The 22,675-nt window shown below is 36.4% G+C and overlaps 1 protein-coding gene across 6 annotated transcripts in view; it reads left to right on the forward strand.

Annotated features, from left to right (window-relative positions):
- Positions 1-10,023: 10,023 nt before the first annotated feature.
- CLEC4D (C-type lectin domain family 4 member D) overlaps positions 10,024-22,675 on the forward strand; it is a 38,786-nt gene continuing 26,134 nt past the window's right edge. For 4 of the 6 annotated variants that reach the window (XM_025471999.3, XM_049102432.1, XM_049102429.1 and 1 more), the window contains exon 1: positions 10,024-10,124. The gene's annotated coding sequence lies outside the window, so the exon portion shown is untranslated. Of the gene's footprint in view, positions 10,125-15,486; positions 15,573-22,675 lie in introns of all 6 variants that reach the window. The other 2 variants (XM_025472001.3, XM_025472004.3) reach the window with 1 other exon arrangement.

A 22,675-nucleotide genomic window follows, 5' to 3' on the forward strand; every position in this document is an offset into this window, starting at 1 on the left:
TCTCCCAGTGTGACTTCTTGAGATCATTCCCTGATTATCTTGATGCAACTGAGTAATTACATTTGCCAGTCATTTCCTGACTGTATCTAAAGAAGTTCTTTTTATCCAGATCTGTTCTTATCCATAGTATGTAGAATTTACCAGTTTACTTCTTGGAGAGCAACTTACAATTCTGGAAGAATTCTAGGGAAACTGCTTACAAAGAGCTTTTCCCACTATTATTTCAATAATATGGGGTTAGAATGAAGGGCAAAGAGAACCACTTTATTAAATGCTTTTGATTACCGGATACAGGGTGTGCTTGAGCTGAAGTGCAAGGGAGAATTGGTGATATTAAGTCACTGCTGGAACTTTTCTCTCACCTCCACCTTACATTTTATGAAAGTGATCCAGATCCTATTTTCTTTAATTTTCTATAAAGCACCACTAAATCAAGATTGTAGGTAACAGAGTTTATGTAAGATTTGTGTTTAAGGAGTGATATTAAAATGAAGAGCCATCCAGTTGATTTCAAATCAGTAGACAGAATTGTGAAAAATAAGATTGTTGCTTTAAGCCACTAAGTTTTGGGGTGGGTTTATTATTCAGCAAGGTATACCAGAAACACCATTGAATTATATTATTTTTGAATCAGATTTTGCAAAATAATGAGGCATATTCAATTACATTGCTGTCTCTAAAAAGATTCACAGTTTTAAAGTGAGAGGAGATTAATTTTATTATTAAATGCAAAATTGAAGTGTTTATTTTTTATACAATTTAATTTTTATGTAGTAGGTGTATTATATTACATCATGGATATGTGGTTCTTAAAGTATTAAATATGACCAAACAAAAATGAAGTATTATTAAATATTAAGGATGACCAAAAATTGTTTTCCACTGTTCTAGAAGGTGGATTTTAAAATGCTTGATTAAAGTTCAGGTAATTGTTCTCTTTGAGGTAAAAGGAAAATACTGGCTACAGGCAAAAGTATTTGAAGAAAGTGTGTTTATATATTGGTTTATGAAGATATATTTAAGCAACTATGAGTGAAATATACTTAGAATTTTAGGCCCTATCTTCAACTTTATGGTTGCTATTAAAACCAAATAAACATATAAACAAATCTACCAACACTTACAGCCCTTTTAGCCAACCTGCCACTTTGTAAATGGAAAAGAGGCAGAAACCGTGGACTCTTCAGTACTGGGAAAAATACTTCTGCCCATTGGAGTTAAAACAATCAGCCTGGATGATTTCTCTGAAGGTGGGAATCTGCTGCTACATGACAACTCTTCAGGGTCTATTGGTCTGTTGGTCTAAGTGGAAATCATCCATCGTACCTACTTTGTCAAAGATGAATTCAGTGACTCAAGGATGGAAGAAATAATATAACAATCCAACTGTATTAAGCCCAGTATAAGTATTTGATTAAATTCATCACATTCTCTCTACACAATGAAATGCTGTGCACCAGTTAAAATTATTAACTGCACCAGTTAAATTTATTATGGAACTATATAATAAAAGAACCTGTGTTTAGGACTGTGGTGTATATTGTTGGTCTATTTATACCTTCTTCCTTAGAAACAGAACTTTGATGTTTAGAGAGTCACTTTCATATAGCCCAGATACCTTGTGACCTTTCAGCTCTGAGTGCATACTGATTAGTCCAAGGCAATCAAAACAGTTACCCTAGGGGTTGGTTTAGAAAAAGGCACAAATTGCAAGTTTGTCAACGAATCACCTCTCCATGTTCCCCGATGATTCAGGAAGCTAATCTTCATTTCCCAAAGAATAGGAACAGAGAAATATGTAGTTCTGCCTGCTACTGATAGTCATTCTATCACTATGAGGGGAATTAGCTTTAGGATGACAGGAACACCATGGATGGCAAAGTAAGACAATGGAAAGAATCTGGTTTCTTTTTTTTTAAGAATCTGGTTTCTTTTCTTTTCTTTTTTTTTCTTAATATTTTTTTCTTTATTTATTTATGATAGTCACACACAGAGAGAGAGAGAGGCAGAGACACAGGCAGAGGGAGAAGCAGGCTCCATGCACCGGGAGCCCGACGTGGGATTCGATCCCGGGACTCCAGGATCGCGCCCTGGGCCAAAGGCAGGCGCCAAACCACTGCGCCACCCAGGGATCCCAAGAATCTGGTTTCTTAAGGGTATTGTTGAGCCACTGAATCAACTATTCCTGAAGCATATTCTACTCTGGCTTTTTAATAACTAAAGCTAATAAATTTTCTAATTATTTAAGCCTGATTAGATCTTGACTGATATAAAACAGTATATTATTTTTAGTGACCAAACTTTATTGAGATTCAATAGTGTAAAGGAAGAAGCTAACATTTTTAGAGCACAGTTCAGTGATTTTGTTTGTTTTAGATTCTATATATGAGTGGACTCATATGGTATGTGCCTTTCTCAGTCTGATTTGTTTCACTTAGCATAATACCTTCTAGGTCCATCCACATTGTCTCAAATGGCAGGATTTCATTTTTTATGGCTTTTTAATATTCCTCTGTGTGTGTGTGTGTGTGTGTGTGTGTGTGTACACACCCACCCACCACATTTTCCTTATCCATTTACTTATGGAGGGACACTTGAGCTGATTCCATAACTTGGCTATTGTAAATAATGCTGCAATAAACACAGGGATGCTTATGTCCCTTTAAGTTAGTGTTTTTATTTCTTTGGCTAAATACCTAGTAGTGGAATTACTGGATCATGTGATATTTCTATCTTTAATTTTTTGAGGAACTGCCATACTTTTTTCCACAATGGCTGTAGCAATTTATATTTCCACTAACAGTGCACAAGAGTTCCCTTTTGTTCATGTTCTCGCAAACACTTGTTATTTCTTGTCTCTGATTCTAGCCATTTCTGGCAGGTGTAAGGTGGTATCTAATTGTGGTTTTGACTTGCATTTTCCTGATGATTAGTAATGCTGAACATCTTTTGATGTGTCTGTTGGCCAAGCGAAATGAGTTTTCAATAAAAATATACAATTTTTGTTAGTGCATTTGTGAAAAAATTCTTTAAATGGATCTGAAATTTTCATTAGAATTTCAAATGGATTAGTGGCCCAGAAAAGTTTCATTATTCATCTGGGTTGATTTCAGTTTCCCAACACATTAAGTTCACTACTATAGTCCTCTGATAAGGGGTAAAGAAAAACAAAATCATTTAAGGTTACACAAATAAACTGTTCCACTTCTAGTAATGGAGAACTATTTTATTGTAGACCAACCTTTGTAACAACAAGAACAACAACAAAAACTAGTTGGAGAAAGTTGGTTTCAAAGCATTGGGGAGCTATCATGGCACTTGACGTGAGGCACATAACCAATCTGGATCCATGAACAATGATCAGCCATTCTTCCCCCAATTTCTTGTAATTAGGTAATCCACAGAATCTTGATATAATCCCAAAGGATCATCCCAGGAATGACTTATAGAAAATTTCTTATCAGCCTGTAGTAATAAGAAACAACAATAATGATCTCATAAATTGAAAATAATGAGACGCTATGTATCTTGTACATGTGCGTCTGTATATAAGAAATATACACATTTGTGTGGAAAAATATCTGAGTCTAAAAATCTCTTAGAAAATAGTGCTTGCCACCAACTGTTGATTTATTGTCTTTATCTCAATTTGTAAACAAGAGACTCAAACTGGGTCTACTTAGTTCAACCATGGACAATAATTTTCAAAAGGGCAATCTAGTGCTGCTTTCTTGAAAAGGGATTTGGTTCAAATTGCTGATTGACTCCTGATATCCCCTTTAAAGGAGTTCAAGCCAAAAGAACAATATGCACTTTGACTGTAATAGTATGTGATTTTATTTTCAATCCGTTATTATCTTTTCCATTGCTAGATACTGCATTACTCCCTTATTAGACTGAAATGTCCTGTGTTTGTCTATACATCTGACCTGAACCTACCCACAGATCTGCTTTTGGTATAATCTCACTCTCTCCCTATCAATTTTTGCTTTACATTTTATTTTGGTGTATTACACTTTTTTGCCTTTCCTCCTACTCAGCTCTTTATTCAAAGGCTTGCTACTATAATCTAGAAATGTATAAGGACCAAAGAATGGAGCACAGGGTTGCCAATGGTCAAGAGTAAAAAGTGACTTGGGGAGCATACATTTGAGATGGACAAGGAAGCAAATAGGTCTTTAAATTGATTTTCCTATATATATATAAGGTTTATAAGAATTGTTTTCTTTGGAGCATGAAGTGAGTTAGTCCTTGGGTTTGTGTTTCTATAATCTGAGGCGAACTGGAAACAGATGGAGATATTTTATAACCACTTCTCCCTCTCCCTTTGAGTTGTTGCATTTCTAACCAGCCCCAGGGAACATTTTCTGGGGTTCTCAATATCAATTTTATCATTAGCTGTATCTATCCCATAACTTTAAAAGCTTGTTGAATTCAATATGCATCTATCCATAGCAGGGATTTTTTTGTGTTTAAGACTCCTCACTTGAGAATGTGGAGATATTTGTGATATTAATAAAGAGAAAGATCTACATTCTAGAGACTATGTTAATGAAGGCTGTGTCTGATGTTATACTCCTTTCAAGCTCCCTCTTTCCTAATCAGGGAGATAATAAAAGATTACTAAACTATTCCCAATATTGGTCTTGATGTAATAAGAATATTTCACCACTTTTGCAGATAGATTCCAGAATCTTCCATTTTGCAATCATATTCCTGAACAATGTTTGTGGATCTTTATGTAATTTCTATATTAACCCTTATCACTGAAGCTATATCTAGTCAATCAGACTTTTACTTACTTCCTAAGACACTGTTCAATACATGGATTAAGCTTTCCCTAAAATTCAATGTGAAAGTTTACTTGTGAACACTTAATTGAAATCCACAAATAAATTTCTTTTAGGGCATATGAAGTTTTCTTCCCTTATCCAGATCTACTGGTTGTATTGGCACTTTCCCCACACGTGACCTCACATATGAATGTGTGTTAGTTGTAGACTCCCTCTAATACACTGTCTTCCACTACTGGCTTCCCTAGTGATTGCATGTTCTCTAGGTACAAAAACCCTATTTTGAGAGTGCAACTATAATTAATTTTATAATCATAATATAGATTAGGCTCCTTGATTTTTCATGTGGGAGTCTTTCCCAGCATGAGAAGCAAAGGTTTTCAAATGAAATATTGAAGATAATATGTTAGCAAATTGAATTTAAATTAAAAAATATTGAAGATATTGTTCAATTTACTTCCAAATATTTTAAGTTCATTTTGTGGTAAGTTACAAAGATCTTTTTGCTTTTTAAGCTACAGTGTGGTTTTCTACTTGCTGATAAGGTAATTAAAAGTAGTATTGGGGGCACTTGGGTGGCTCAAATGGTTGAGCATATGCCTTTGGCTCAGGTCATGATCTCCAGGTCCTGGGACCGAGCCCCACATTGAGCTCCCAGCTCAATGGGGAGTCTACTTCTCCCTTTCCTTCTGCCTCTTCCTCTGCTTGTGTTCTGTGTCTCTCTCCAATGAATGAATAAAAAAATCTTTTAAAAAATAGTATTGAATAGTCTGGAAGGGAGTGAAAGTGACTTCCTATGTCAAATGGGCTATGTTTGAAGTTCCTTCTGAGATGTAAATCAAATCAATCTTTTTTTCCCCCACAGTCTTTATTAAAACACAATTATTACCTAAGTTAAAATCTGCTTTACTTTTCATGACCAAGTGCAAAAGAGAAGGAGATTTAGGAACAGTTATTTCATTAAAGGAAGCAGATATTCAGGACCCCAAGACATAAAGGTTTGACAGTATTGAGCTTTAGTAGTAGAAAGACAATAAAGAGTAAGTGAAGAATCATGGCAGGACCTGGGAGAGAACAGGTCTTGCTTAAAGAACACATCCTTGAGCATAAAAGTTAATATTTATCTGAGACATTTAAAATGTCTAAATGTTTAAAGGCTCCTCTTGGTTATTTACCTCATATATTTGTCTGTACAACTAATAATAGAAAATATCAAAATAATCTGTAAACTGCCTCAAACATGTGGAGGTTAAGGACCATCTTGCTAAAAGATGAAAGGGTCAACCAGGAAATTAAGGAAGAATTAAAAAGATTCATGGAAACTAATGAGAATGAAGATACGACTGTTAAAAATCTTTGGGATGCAGCAAAAGCAGTCCTGAGGGGGAAATATATCGCAATAGAAGCATCCATTCAAAAACTGGAAAGAACTCAAATACAAAAGCTAACCTTACACATAAAGGAGCTAGAGAAAAAACAGCAAATAGATCCTACACCCAGCAGAAGAGAGTTAATAAAGATTCGAGCAGAACTCAACGAAATCGAGACCAGAAGAACTGTGGAACAGATAAACAGAACCAGGAGTTGGTTCTTTGAAAGAATTAATAAGATAGATAAACCATTAGCCAGCCTTATTAAAAAGAAGAGAGAGAAGACTCTAATTAATAAAATCATGAATGAGAAAGGAGAGATCACCACCAACACCAAGGAAATACAAACGATTTTAAAAACATATTATGAACAGCTATACGCCAATAAATTAGGCAATCTAGAAGAAACGGACGCATTCCTGCAAAGCCACAAACTACCAAAACTGGAACAGGAAGAAATAGAAAACCTTAACAGGCCAATAACCAGGGAGGAAATTGAAGCAGTCATCAAAAACCTCCCAAGACACAAAAGTCCAGGGCCAGATGACTTCCCAGGGGAACTCTACCAAACGTTTAAAGAAGAAACCATACCTATTCTACTAAAGCTGTTTGGAAAGATAGAAAGAGATGGAGTACTTCCAAATTCGTTCTATGAGGCCAGCATCACCTTAATTCCAAAACCAGACAAAGACCTAACCAAAAAGGAGAATTACAGACCAATATCCCTGATGAACATGGATGCAAAAATTCTCAACAAGATACTAGCCAATAGGATCCAACAATACATTAAGAAGACTATTCACCATGACCAAGTAGGATTTATCCCGGGGACACAAGGCTGGTTCAACACCAGTAAATCAATGTGATTCATCATATCAACAAGAGAAAAACCAAGAACCATATGATCCTCTCATTAGATGCAGAGAAAGCATTTGACAAAATACAGCATCCATTCCTGATCAAAACTCTTCAGAGTGTAGGGATAGAAGGAACATTCCCCAGCATCTTAAAAGCTATCTATGAAAAGCCCACAGCAAATATCATTCTCAATGTGGAAAAACTGAGAGCCTTTCCCCTAAGATCAGGAACAAGACAGGGATGTCCACTCTCACCACTGCTATTCAACATAGTACTAGAAGTCCTAGCCTCAGCAATCAGATAACAAAAAGACATTAAAGGCATTCAAATTGGCAAAGAAGAAGTCAAACTCTCCCTCTTTGCCGATGACATGATACTCTACATAGAAAACCCAAAAGCTTCCACCCCAAGATTGCTAGAACTCATACAGCAATTCGGTAGCGTGGCAGGATACAAAATCAATGCCCAGAAGTCAGTGGCATTTCTATACACTAACAATGAGCCTGAAGAAAGAGAAATTAAGGAGTCAATCCCATTTACAATTGCACCCAAAAGCATAAGATACCTAGGAATAAACCTAACTAAAGAGGTAAAGGATCTATACCCTAAAAACTACAGAACACTTCTGAAAGAAGTTGAGGAAGACACAAAGAGATGGAAAATATTCCATGCTCATGGATTGGAAGAATTAATATTGTGAAAATGTCAATGCTACCCAGGGCAATTTACACATTTAATGCAATCCCTTTCAAAATACCATGGACTTTCTTCAGAGAGTTAGAACAAATTATTTTAAGATTTGTGTGGAATCAGAAAAGACCCTGAATACCCAGGGGAATTTTAAAAAAGAAAACCAGAAAAAAAAAAAAAGAAAAAGAAAACCATATCTGGGGGCATCACAATGCCAGATTTCAGGTTGTACTACAAAGCTGTGGTCAAGACAGTGTGGTACTGGCACAAAAACAGACACATAGATCAATGGAACAGAATAGAGAACCCAGAAGTGGACCCTGAACTTTATGGTCAACTAATGTTTGATAAATGAGGAAAGACCATCCATTCGAAGAAAGACAGTCTCTTCAATAAATGGTGCTGGGAAAACTGGACATCCACATGCAGAATAATGAAACTAGACCACTCTTTTTCACCATACACAAAGATAAACTCAAAATGGATGAAAGATCTAAATGTGAGACAAGATTCCATCAAAATCCTAGAGGAGAACACAGGCAACACCCTTTTTGAACTCAGCCACAGTAACTTCTTGCAAGATACATCCACGAAGGCAAAAGAAACAAAAGCAAAAATGAACTATTGGGACTTCATCAAGATAAGCTTTTGCACAGCAAAGGATACAGTCAACAAAACTCAAAGACAACCTACAGAATGGGAGAAGATATTTGCAAATGACATATCAGATAAAGGGCTAGTTTCCAAGATCTACAAAGAACTTATTAAACTCAACACCAAAGAAACAAACAATCCAATCATGAAATGGGCAAAAGACATGAAGAGAAATCTCACAGAGGAAGACATAGACATGGCCTACACGCACATGAGAAAATGCTCTGCATCACTTGCCATCAGGGAAATACAAATCAAAACCACAATGAGATACCACCTCACACCAGTGAGAATGGGGCAAATTAACAAGGCAGGAAACCACAAATGTTGGAGAGGATGTGTAGAAAAGGGAACCCTCTTACACTGTTGGTGGGAATGTGAACTGGTGCAGCCACTCTGGAAAACTGTGTGGAGGTTCCTCAAAGAGTTAAAAATAGACCTGCCCTACGACCCAGCAATTGCACTGTTGGGGATTTACCCCAAAGATACAGATGCAGTGAAACGCCGGGACACTTGCTCCCCGATGTTTATAGCAGCAATGGCCACGATAGCCAAACTGTGGAAGGAGCCTCGGTGTCCATGGAAAGATGAATGGATAAAGAAGATGTGGTTTATGTATACCATGGAATATTCCTCAGCCATTAGAAACGACAAATACCCACCATTTGCTTCAACGTGGATGGAACTGGAGGGTATTATGCTGAGTGAAGTAAGTCAATCGGAGAAGGACAAACATTATATGTTCTCATTCATTTGGGGAATATAAATAATAGTGAAAGGGAATATAAGGGAAGGGAGAAGAAATGTGTGGGAAATATCAGAAAGGGAGACAGAACATGAAGACTCCTAACTCTGGGAAATGAACTAGGGGTGGTGGAAGGGGAGGAGGGCGGGGGGGGGGGTGGTGGGGGTGAATCGGTGACAGGCACTAAGGGGGGCACTTGACGGGATGAGCACTGGGTGTTATACTGTATGTTGGTAAATTGAACAACAATAAAAAATAAATTTATTGTAAAAAAGAACCCAAAATAATCTGTAAACTGGATTCAGGATTATTAAAATTAAAGAGAAAATTAAAAAAAATTTTTTTTGTTTCTAAGTAGGTGTATTTTTAAATAGCTTTCAAGATACACATATTTTTTTCCTTTAAAAAACGTCTGTCGGAGCAGTTTTGTTGTGTTGCTGGTCGTCCTGTGGTCCCGAGCCCCCTGCGCTTGGCTTGGGTCCTGGTGGCCTGTCCGGGCATCGCGGAGACCCCGGCCTATCGCTCCACCCGGTCTTTCCACAGATCATGCAGGGCCGCACGTGAGCTAGTGATGTTTCAAATAGAGTTAACAAATAGCTATTGGTTACTTTGTGACTATCACTGTTTAGGTGTTTGAAGTTGATTGATGTGGAAAACATAAAAATCTCTGCCCTGGAATATGGAACTTTAATTTCAGTGGGGGAAGAACCAAAAATAAGTGTGTGGGCATATAAACAAACAAGATAGATGAATACAAACAGGTAGTATTTCAGTATGGTCTTTATAGAGCTTGCCTAGAGAGAGGATGGTAGTGGTTGGAAGCAAGTCAGCTTGGCACAGATATATAAAGGATGAGGCTGTATGGTAAAAAAAAGAAAATGATGAATACTAATCCTTCTTCTTCCTTCACAGTGACTTACCATTTTACATATGGCAAAACTGGCAAGAGGCTGTTTGAACTACAAACATAACATTCACATTTAACCTGCTTCAGTGAAGGGACAAGCATAGCAGGTAAGGTGTTGCGATGTCTAACCAGACTTTCCCTGTTCTCAGAGAGAGGTCAGGGTTGATCTCAATATTGGTTTATTCTTTTTTTTTTTTTTTTAATAAAGCCTCTGCTTTAAGATATCTCCACACTTACATGTTCATATCAGGCTCTGCATTCACCCTCAAAACAATTTTTCCTCCTCACTTCTTAATCTCAATAATGCTACCAACATACACTATGTAATTTACTCAAGCCAACACTAGAAGTTATTCATAATAGTTCCTAATTTCTTTTTGCTTTAAGATTTTATTTATTTATTTGAGACAGAGAGAGAGAGGGCATGACTGGTGGAGAGGGGCAGAGGGAGAAGGAGAAGCAGGCTCCCTGCCCTGAGCAGGGAGCCCAACATGGGTAGAGTTGGTCCCAGGACCCTGGGATCATGACCTGAGCGGAAGGCAGATGCTTAGCCAACTGAGCCACCCAGGCACACTTCATAACAGTTCTTTTTTTTTTTTTTTTTTAACATTTTATTTATTTATTCATAAGAGACACAGAGAGAGGCAGAGACATACATAAGCAGAGGGAAAAACAGGCTCCCCGTGGGGAGCCTGATGTGGGACTTGATCCCAGGACCCCCGGATCATGACCTGAGCCAAAGGCAGGCACTCAACCACTGAGCCACCCAGGTGTCCCTCATAACAGTTCTTGCTTCACATTATCCTCACCCTTATTAAATGGATAAAATCTTCTTTTTGATATCTAAGGTTCTCAATAATAGCCTTCTCCATTCCAAGTATTAGCTTTATTACTTGTCAGTTTGGATCTTGGGACATGGCTCAGGATGAAACTGCCCTCACTCTAAAATATAGTCCTGGTAAATTCATTTGTGAAGAATTAGGACATTTCAGAATCATTGTCTGCCTCACACTACGTCTACTGAAAAAAGCCAAAGAGAGGCAAAGTGCATGTTGGTAGTAGTCTTTATGGCCTTACTCCTGCCAAGAAAAAAAATCCAAATAGATTTCAGACTCTTGCTACTTTAAGAACTAAATAATCTGATCCTCTGCTCTATGGAGAAACCTATGAGGGGTTAAAAGAAGACAGAAGTTTTATTTCTGTGAGATGTGGCAATTTTCTCTTTTTTGCTATTTGGCAAGAATATTGTGTATGAGGAGAGGGATAATTTTCTTTACTCTCCCTGACGTCTGGTTCTCTTGTCACATTGGGGTTCTTTTGTCAAATGATTATGGAGCTGGCCCTTCTGAAGAGCCAGAATGAAATTCTATCAGGATAGTCTTCCTCCTGTCCTCTGGAGACATACTTGCAACTAGAGTTTTAAAGAATGCCTTCTTGCAAGCAGCAGGTGGAGCTTTAGCTTTTGCTTTTGGAATGCTCTGAAATGAATGAGATGGGTATTGATTAAATTCTCCCTCTCCCTCTGCTGCTCCCCCTGCTTGTGCTCTCTCACTCTTGCTCTCTCTCTCTAATAAATAAATAAAATCTTTTTTAAAAAAGAAAGGCTTTAAGTTCTAAAATATTATAAATATTGACATTTAAAGAACTCTTATATCTCTTTTTAAAACCTATCTACTAGTGATTAATTACTATTACAGAAGTGTTACCCCTACTACCATCATTCATAAAAAAATGAACATGTATTCCTTAACCGTTGTATGTTTTATTCTTTTCCCCTTCAACTAATATTTATATCATACTTCCCCAATTTTCTAAAATATGTAATATAAGTATATATTTGATACTTTTATTTCCTAAGGAACATTGGACTTTACATGTTATAAAATTTCTTCTGGATTGACTTATCATCAAAATTATTATGAGGATAGAATATTCAAAATATATCTTTATTATAAATTTTGATAAATCATTACCAACAAAGTAAAACTGTTAGAAACTCATCTCTCTTTTTTTCTTTCAAAAGATTTTATTTTTATTTATTTATTTATTTATTTATTTATTTATTTATTTATTTTTAAAGATTTTATTTACTTATTCATGAGAGACAGAGAGAGAGAGAGAGAGAGAGAGAGGCAGGCTCCATGCAGGGAGCCCGATGTGGGACTCGATCCTGGGACTCCAGGATCACGCCCTGAGCCGAAGGCAGGCACTAAACCGCTGAGCCACCCGGGGATCCCTCAAAAGATTTTATTTATTCATGAGAGACACGGAGAGAGAGGCAGAGACATAGGCAGAGGGAGAAGCAGGCTCCATGCAGGGAGCCCAATGTGGGACTCGATCCCAGGACCCCGAGGTCAGCCCTGAGCCCAAGGCAGATGCTCAACCACTGAGCCACCCAGGCATCCCAGAAACTCATCTCTTAATCCAGTGTATTCAAATATTACTACATTGAGAGAGAATTCAACATCAATTCTATTCCTACTTTTTAGTGATGCATATTGATAAATCTTACTTATATAGATAGGAATAGAAGGCGATTTATTAGACTATCTCCAGTTTTTGAACTTTTTCAGTTATTTGCCAAAAATCATAGAGTATTCTGTCATCAAAAATTATTTGTAATGGTGTATTAACAGCGAATTTAGTTAGATTATTCTTCAATGTTATTGAAGGTAAAGAATAATAAATAGAATAGTTTGTAAAGGGTTTGTTATTTCCTAGTCAGTAGTCATTTGTTTTCTCAATTTCGAGGAGGTACACTAAAGCAAGGTTTTAGTAAGTTATTTAACTATTAATTACCTTTGTTTTTTAATGCTTACAAAGTACCTTGATCAGCCATTATTCTCAGAACAATTGGGAAAATAAAATATTATTAATGTGAGTGTACCTTTTTGACAAGTGCTTCTTTTTTTTTTTTTTGACAAGTGCTTCTGTTCATCACAGCTTTCAATATTTTTGTCAATCTCAGAGCTGGAGATTTCATGGTCATCATATGAAAAATGTTTGCAGTATATAATTTAATTGACAGACTATCCCCACAACCCAGTTTATCAAATTCAACTTTTTAAATTAAAATAATACGTTAATACGTGTTGAGTTTTATGAAAAGTGATCTTTAATAATGAACAGAATACATAATTGAGATAGATTTTTAAAAGTGGCTAATATTAAAATGAAATAGATATGGTCTATATATTTTATTCAATTCATAATGTTAAAAAGGATAAAAAAGTCTATACATTGTTTCTCATCACTAATATATAAGGATATAACAAAATAAAAAATAAATAAAATAGACCTACGTACAACAACATATATGAATCTTAGCAATGTGGATTGAAAAATAAAGCCCAAGAAGACCAAATATAATATAATAGCTTTAAAAATACTCAAACCTCAACAAATCTAAATGACTTCTTATTTAGGCATATATATATATATGCTAAAATTAATCACTTGAGTTAGTTAGAACTTGATGCTTCTAATGTATAAAGGACTTGAAGAACTGGGAAAAAAAACTTGAGCAAAAAATCCAGAGAAATTATGCAGGTAAACCCTAGTAAATATTGAAGTCTTAATGCTAAAGAATATTTAAAAGCAAATTATATAATCCAGGGAAACAGTAAACACATGAAATGAGAAACCCATCTCTAGAAAACAAATGCAGATCCTTGGAATTTTGTGTATAATATATACTTTAATCTTATTTATGCCATCTTGCATTCATCTTCTCTTTCATGAAACACAGGAAATACCTGGGCATGTTGCCCAAGTACTTGGAAATCCTTTGGTTCCCGCTGCTACTTAATTTCTACTGAACAGAATTTTTGGTCAAAGAATGAGCAGAACCGTGTTGCAATGGGTGCTCGTTTATTTGGTGGTGATCACAGAAGCAGAGCAGCTACTTTTCTTTATTTTTCATTAATTTTTTTGTTGTTGTGGAAGAAAATACAGTATTTACAATCTGAACTGTTTTTTGTCTGTTTGTTGGGCGTGGACCCCAAAGAGGGGCTTGAATTCGCAACCCTGAGATCAAGAGCTGAGCTGAAATCAAGACTTGGGCACTTTTAACCAACTGAGCCACCAGGCACCACTGAACAGTTTTTAAATGTACATATCAGTAGTGTCAACTATATTCACATTGTTTCATAGGAAAGCATAGGAAAGTTTCCTAAGCATAGGAAACTTACCTATGTGTTATATAATTAAACTTGTCTGAGGAGTAGTCCTCCTCCCCTGGAATATTGGCTTTATATTAGAGAATCTCAGGATATTATACAGAAAATTCTCCTTAAGCTTACAGGTTCAATTAAAATTTAATTCTAAATTAATTGCACTTTACCTCAGTAAAATTATTTATGGGAAAACGATCTAGACTGATCAAAAAGGTAATATAAAGGTCCAAATGGAAAATTTAGACTAACAATTTTTTAAAAGAAATTAATCACTACCATTAAAATCTAATAAGCATTCCTTTATGTTTGACTTTTACAAGTAATTTCCTACTTCTTAGAGAAATACTACTTAGAATAGGGAAATTTAAAATTTGATAACCCAAATGCAATTTCACTGTTAAATAATCATAAATGAGATGAAACACATCCAAAATTATAAAATTAAAAAGTGATTAAAAGTGCAAAAAAAAAGTGTAATATAAAAAGAGTTCTGTCTCTTGATTTAAAAAAAGAAAAGAGGGGATCCCTGGGTCGCGCAGCGGTTTAGCGCCTGCCTTTGGCCCAGGGCACGATCCTGGAGACCCGGCATCGAATCCCACGTCGGGCTCCCGGTGCATGAGCCCTCTGCCTAGGTCTCTGCCTCTCTCTCTCTCTCTCTCTCTCTCTCTCTGTGTGACTATCATAAATAAATAAAAAAAAAATGTCTGGTAGAATTCTTTAAAAAAAAAAAAAGAAAAGAAAAAGGATAAAATAATACTATCTGAGATGGGTGGGTTAGGAATCCCTCCCTCTTGGAAACTTGTTGGTATTTTGGCTTGTTTTCTTGGCCAATGTAAGTGGCTCAGTTTAGGGAAATTTTATTAGTAGTGACAATTAATACTAATTTTAGCAATTATAATAATGATAACAGTTATTAAGCTCTACTAAGTGCATGTATTATATCACTTCATGAAACTTATTTTTCAGAACTCATTGTACTGGTTAAAAATTGAATAACTTTCCCAATGTCAAAACCTAATAAGATGAACTATGTTCAACTCCATGTCTATCTAACTCCAAAGAGGGTAGTGCTCTTAGCCATTACATTTTGCTGCCTCTAAACACATATAGACACTTCGATTAAATTTTTCTCCAGTTAATACAAATTTAAATATCTATGTTCAATTCTGGTAGGGTAATAATATAACAATACTATTTATTTTTGCTTAAAAAATTTTTAAGTGTACATTGTCTTATTTGTCACACAATCTTGTGTTCTATTTGGAGACCTTATTATGATTTCTATTTTTGATAGATGAAGAATATACTACTGGGGAGATTAAATTACTTCCTTAAGATCAGAATGAGCCAGAAACAAAACCAAGTATATTAATTCCGAAGGTAACATCCTATCCCAAATCCCACCTCCTACCACAGATTATATTCTTTAGAAGCAGGGTAACTATTTATATTACAACCTGAAATCTGGCATTGTGATGCCCCAGATATGGTTTTCTTTTTTAATATTCCCCTGGCTATTTGAGGTCTTTTCTGATTCCACACAAATCTTAAGATGATTTGTTCCAACTCTCTGAAGAAAGTCCATGATATTTTGATAGGAATTGCATTAAATGTGTAAATTGCCCTGGGTAGCATTGACATTTTCACAATATCAATTCTTCCAATCCATGACATGGAATATTTTTCCATCTCTTTGTGTCTTCCTCAATTTCTTTCAGAAGTGTTCTGTAGTTTTTAGGGTATAGATCCTTTACCTCTTTAGTTAGGTTTATTCCTAGGTATCTTATGCTTTTGGGTGCAATTGTAAATGGGATTGACTCCTTAATTTCTCTTTCTTCAGGCTCATTGTTAGTGTATAGAAATGCCACTGACTTCTGGGCATTGATTTTGCATCCTGCCACACTGCCAAATTGCTGTATGAATTCTAGCAACTTTGGGGTGGAATCTTTTGGGTGTTCTATATACAGTGTCATGTCATCTGCAAAGAGGGAGAGTTTGACTTCTTTGCCAATTTGAATGCCTTTTATTTCTTTTTGTTGCCTGATTGCTGAGGCTAGGACTTCCAGTACTATGTTGAATAGCAGTGGTGAGAGTGGACATCCCTGTCGTGTTCCTGATCTTAAGGGAAAGACTCCCAGTGTTTCCCAATTGAGAATGATATTTGCTGTGGGCTTTTCATAGATGCCTTTTAAGATGCTGGGGAATGTTCCTTCTATCCCTACATTCTGAAGAGTTTTGATCAGGAATGGATGCTGTATTTTGTCAAATGCTTTCTCTGCATCTATTGAGAGGATCATAGGGTTCTTGGTTTTTCTCTTGTTGATGTGATCTATCACATTGATTGCTTTACGAGTGTGAACCAGCCTTGCATCCCGGGGATAAATCCCACTTGGTCATGGTGAATAATCTTAATGTACTGTTGGATCCTATTGGCTAGTATCTTGTTGAGAATTTTTTTTTTTTAATATTTTTTTTAATTTTTTTTCAATTTATTTATTTATGATAGTCACACACACAGAGAGAGAGAGAGAGAGAGAGAGAGAGAGAGAGAGGCAGAGACACAGGCAGAGGGAGAAGCAGGCTCCATGCACCGGGAGCCCGATGTGGGATTCGATCCCAGGTCTCCAGGATCGCGCCCTGGGCCAAAGGCAGGCGCCAAACCGCTGCGCCACCCAGGGATCCCCGCTGCGCCACCCAGGGATCCCCTTGTTGAGAATTTTTGCATCCATGTTCATCAGGGATATTGGTCTATAATTCTCCTTTTCGGTGGGTCTTTGTCTGGTTTTGGAATTAAGGTGATGCTGGCCTCATAGAATGAGTTTGGAACAGCTTTAGTAGAATTAGGTATTGTTCTTTAGACGTTTGATAGAATTCCCCTGGGAAGCCATCTGGCCCTGGACTTTTGTGTCTTGGGAGGTTTTTGATGACTGCTTCAATTTCCTCCCTGGTTATTGGCCTGTTAAGGTTTTCTATTTCTTCCTGTTCCAGTTTTGGTAGTTTGTGGCTTTCCAGAAATGCGTCCATTTCTTCTAGATTGCCTAATTTATTGGCGTATGGCTGCTCATAATAAGTTTTAAAAATTGTATTTCCTTGGTATTGGTGGTGATCTCTCCTTTTTCATTCATGATTTTATTAATTAGAGTCCTTTTTGTTTTTAATAAGGCTGGCTAATGGTTTATCTATCTTATTAATTCTTTCAAAGAACCAACTCCTGGTTTTGTTGATCTGTTTCACAGTTCTTCTGGTCTCTATTTTATTGAGTTCTGCTTGAATCTTTACTAACTCTCTTCTTCTGCTGGGTGTAGGTTTTATTGGCTTTTCTTTCTCCGGCTCTTTTAGGTGCAAGGTTAGTTTTTGTATTTGAGTTCTTTCCACTTTTTTGAGGGATGCTTGTATTGTGATGTATTTCCCCCTCAGGACTGCTTTTGCTGTATCCCAAAGATTTTGAACGGTTGTATCTTCATTCTCATTAGTTTCCATGAATCTTTTTAATTCTTCTCTAATTTCCTGGTTGACCCTTTTATCTTTTAGCAGGATGGTCTTTAACCTCCACATGTTTGAATTTCTTCCAAATATCTTCTTGTGATTTAGTTCTAGTTTCAAAGCATTATGGTCTGAAAATATGCAGGGGATGATCCCAATCTTTTGGTATCAGTTAAGACCTGATTTGTGACCCAGTATGTGGTCTATTCTGGAGAAAGTTCCATGTGCACTTGAGAAGAATGTGTATTCAGTTGTGTTTTTGTTAAGTAGTGTAAATATCTGTGAAATCCATCTGGTCCAGTGTATCATTTAAAGCTCTTGTTTCTTTGGAGATGTTGCCAGATATTAGGTTGTACTACAAAGCTGTGATCATCAAGACAGTGTGGTACTGCACAAAAACAGACACATAGATCAATGGAACAGAATAGAGAATCCAGAAATGGGTCCTCAACTCTATGGTCAACTAATATTCGACAAAGCAGGAAAGACTATCCACTGGAGAAAGGACAGGCTCTTCAATAAATGGTGCTGGGAAAATTGGACAGCCACGTGCAGAAGAATGAAACTAGACCATTCTTTTACAGCATACACAAATATAAACTGAAAATGGGTGAAAGATCTAAATGTGAGACAAGAATCCATCAAAAACTAAAAGACAACCTAGGCCAGAGCTTCTTTATCCATTCATCTTTCGATGGGCACTGAGGCTTCTTCCACAGTTTGGCTCTTGTGGAATTTGCTGCTATAAACATCGGGGTGCAGGTGTCCTGCCGTTTCATTGCATCTGTATCTTTGGGGTAAATCCCCAGCAGTGCAATTGCTGGGTCATAGGGCAGTTCTATTTTTAACTCCTTGAGGAACCTCCACTCTCTTTTCCAGAGTGGCTGTAACCGTTCACATTCCCACCAACAGTGCAAGAGGGTTCCGCTTTCTCCACATCCTCTCCAACATTTGTTGTTTCCTGTCTTGTTAATTTTCCCCATTCTCACTGGTGTGAGGTGGTATCTCATTGTGGTTTTGATTTGTATTTCCCTGATGGCAAGTGATGCAGAGCATTTTCTCATGTGTTTGTTGGCCATGTCTATGTCTTCTTTGGTGAAATTTCTGTTCATGTCTTTTGCCCATTTCATGATTGGATTGTTTGTTTCTTTCCTGCTGAATTTAATAAGTTCTTTATAGATCTTAGATACTAGCCCTTTATCTGATAGGTCATTTGCAAATATCTTATCCCATTCTGTAGGTTGTCTTTTAGTTTTGTTGACTGTTTCTTTTGCTGTGCAGAGGCTTCTTATCTTAAGTCCCAAGAGTTCATTTTTGCTTTTGTTTCCCTTGCCTTCATAGATGTATCTTGCAAGAAGTTGCTGTGGCCAAGTTCAAAAAGGGTGTTGCCTGTGTTCTCCTCTAGGATTTTGATGGATTCTTGTCTTACATTTAGATCTTTCACCCATTTTCAGTTTATATTTGTGTATGGTGTAAGAGAATGGTCTAGTTTCATTCTTCTGCATATGGCTGTCCAATTTTCCCAGCTCCATTTATTGAAGAGGCTGTCCTTTCTCCAGTGGATAGTCTTTTCTGTTTTGTCGAATATTAGTTGACCATAGTGCTTTTTTTTTTCTTAAAAGCAATTTGATTATGATATACCTTGATTGTGTGTGTATATCTGTGTGTGTGTGTGTGTGTGTGTGTGTGTTCATGTTCATACTGCTTGGGTTCATTAAGCTTTTCGCATCTGTATGTTTATAGTTTTAATCTAATTTGGAAAAATTTCAGTTATATTTTTAGTCAAATAGCTTTCCTGGCCCCTTTTGTGGGACTCCAAATATGTGTATCAGACTTTTTGATATTACTCCACAAGTCTCTGATATGTTCATTTATTTTAGTCTTTTTTCTCTCTGTGAAAACATTTTGGATAAGTTCTATTGCTGTGTCTTCAAATTAACTCATCTATTCTTCATTGTCTAATATGGTATTAATTCTATCCAATGAAAATTTTATTTCAGATATTTCATCTTTTTAATCTCTAGAATTTCCATGTTTCTAAAGAAAGTCTTCAAAAAAAAAAGTCTTCCAGTTCTCTCATAATGATCATATTTTCTTAGGATATTTTTGTTTGATATCTATTAAGTGTTTTCCCCTTCATTCTTTCTTCCTCTATGTAAGATTTATATATAGAAAAAATACATCATTTGTCCAATAGAATTTTTTTCAAATAACAACTGTATTCACTTCACTTTCATGAAAGTGGGGTTCTACCAGATGAGTTTTTTCCAATGAGTCATGAGTGCTGCCTTCCTCTAAGCACCCACTCATTGTTGTCTTTCCTGGTACTCCATTAGCATAAATTGTCCTTCCACACTTTTTACCTTGGAGTTGTGGGTCTCAAATTTAGCTTGCCCCTGATGATATTTTTTAAATTCTGAAGTCCAATACTCATCCCAGACCAATTAAATCAGAATCTGTGGGAGTGGTACCCAAGTATTGGTTTTGTTTTAAAGCTCCTCACTTATTACCAATTTGAAGGCAAGTCTGGGAACCATTGCCTTTGATATTTGGCTTCATATGTTTCCCATACTTATTTCTTTAGGGCATGTGCAACATCTCCTATCTCTTAAATATACATATCTTTTAAAATTCCCTCTTATATTTTAGAAACTCTCTATGATTGTCTTTTCAATTTCCCTATCTGCAATTTGTCTTCATGGTTTCTGATTCCAGGCCTGTGGAGAGGTAATGATTTATATCTAATCTTGAGAACTTGACTTTATTACTTGGTTAGATAACTAAGTATCTCAATAGTCTATAATAAAACTTGTGTTCTTTCCATTGATATGTGGTGGCTCATTTATCATATATTGATTCTCATATACGTAACTCAAAGCCTTTTCCATTCTGTTCCATTCATCTATTTTTCTTTTGTTTAAAAATTTTATTTATCTATTCATGAGATACACACACACACACACACACACACACACACAGAGGCAGAGACACAGGCAGAGGGAGAAGCAGGCTCCATACAGGGAGCCTGAGTGGGACTTGATCCCGGGTCTCCAGGATCACACCCTGGGCTGAAGGCAGCACTAAACCACTGAGCCACCCAGGCTGCCCTATTTTTCTGTGCCAATAAAATACTGTTGTTGTTTTCCTACAGCTTTGTCATATTCATAGTATTTGGTAGGGCACGTCCATATCTATCCATTCAAGTTTTCTGTTTATATTTGCCTCAAGTTTAACATCCTATATTTGCCTAGAATTTTTTCCATTTCATCTATTTAAAAAAGGCTTTAGCAAATTGTTACTCCAAAGAGATTCAATTATTTTGAAATCTCTATCAATAGTTATTTTTTTCCTGTTTATTCCATTTTAATTTAATTTTTTACTTTCTTGATAAGTCTTACTGAAATTCTGCTATCTTATTAACCTTTTGGATAAATAACCTTTTAGTTTCGCTAATTTCTCCACTTTTATTTTCTATTGTATGGACTTCTCTCCTTATCTTTAGTATTTTTCTTTCCTTTTCCCTGCCTCCCTCCTTATTTCCTTCCTTCCCAACTTCCTTCTTTCCCTCTTTTCTTTCTTTTCTCTTTCCCTTCTTCCCTCTCTCTTACCCTCCTTCCTTCATTTTTTCAACTTGTTAAAAAGAATGTTTTACTCAGTTGAGTTTCTTGATGAATGAATGAATGAATTTTTGATGAATATATTTAAATTATCCAGGGTAAAGCTAATTAGAGTCAAAGATGTCCAGTTAGTGTTGTTTGGTGTCAAATTGTTTTCTCAATCATTATATTATAAATTTCTCTTAATGATCACCTTAAGTATTTTATAAATTTTCCTTTAAGTGCATTTTAACTTCCTTGGATAAATTTTGAGATGTATTGTAATTTAGATTTTTTTTTTTCTTAAATTGCAGGGCACCTGGGTGGCTCAGTTGGTTGAGCATCTGACTCTTGATTTCAGCTCAGGTCATGATCTCAGGGTCATGAGATCAATCCCCAGTCAGACTCTGTGCTCAGAGGGAAGTCCACTTGAGATTCTCTCCCTCCCTCTCCCTATGCCCCCCACCTACTTGCCTACTCTTTTTTCTCTCTAAAATAATAAATAAATAAGTCTTTAAAAAACCCCACAAATTTTAATTGTGGCAAAATACACATATCATAAAATGTACTCACCTTAACCACTTAAAGAAAAGGTTTATTTATTTATTTTAGACAGAGTGTACAAGTGGGAGAGGCAGAGGGAGAGGGAGAAAGAATCTCAATCAGACTCTACACTGAGCATGGAGCTCAACACAGGGCTTGATCCTAGGACCCTGACATCAATGACCTCAGTGGAAACCAAGACTCAGACACTTAACTAACTGTACCATCCAGGCACCCCTCATCTTAACCATTTTTAAGTGTACTGTTCAGTGGTGTTAGATACATTTACATTTTTTTTTTTGCACTATCACTATAAATCTCCAGAGCTTTTTATCTTCCAAAATTAAAAGTTTATACTCATCAAACAATAACTTCCCCTTCCTCCCATCCTCCAACCTCTGGGAGCCACTATTCTACTTTTTGTCTATATAAATTTCACTACTTTAGGTATCTCACATAAATTGAATCAGACAGTATTTGTCTTTTTGTGACTGGCTTATTTTCACTTAGAATAATGGCCTCAAGTTTCATCCATGTTGTAGTATGTGTCAGAATTTTCTTCTTTCTTTAGTTTTATTTATTAATTTAATTTAATTAAAAGGTTTTTTTACTTTGAAAGAAGGAGAGAGAGAGAGAGAGAGAGAGAGCAGGAAGAGGAGCAGAGGGAGAGAGAGAGAATCTTGAGCAGACTCCACCCTGAGTGCGGAGCTGGACATGGGCTCAATCTTATGACACTAAGATCATGACCTGAGCTGAAATCAAGAGTTAGACCCTTAACCAGCTGAGCCACTCAGGAGCCCATATTTATTTATTTGAGAGAGAGAGAGAGAGCAAGCATGAGTGGGTGAGGGGTAGAAGGAG

This window comes from Canis lupus, chromosome 27 (assembly GCF_003254725.2).
Source record: "Canis lupus dingo isolate Sandy chromosome 27, ASM325472v2, whole genome shotgun sequence".
NCBI classification, from domain to species: Eukaryota; Metazoa; Chordata; class Mammalia; order Carnivora; family Canidae; genus Canis; species Canis lupus.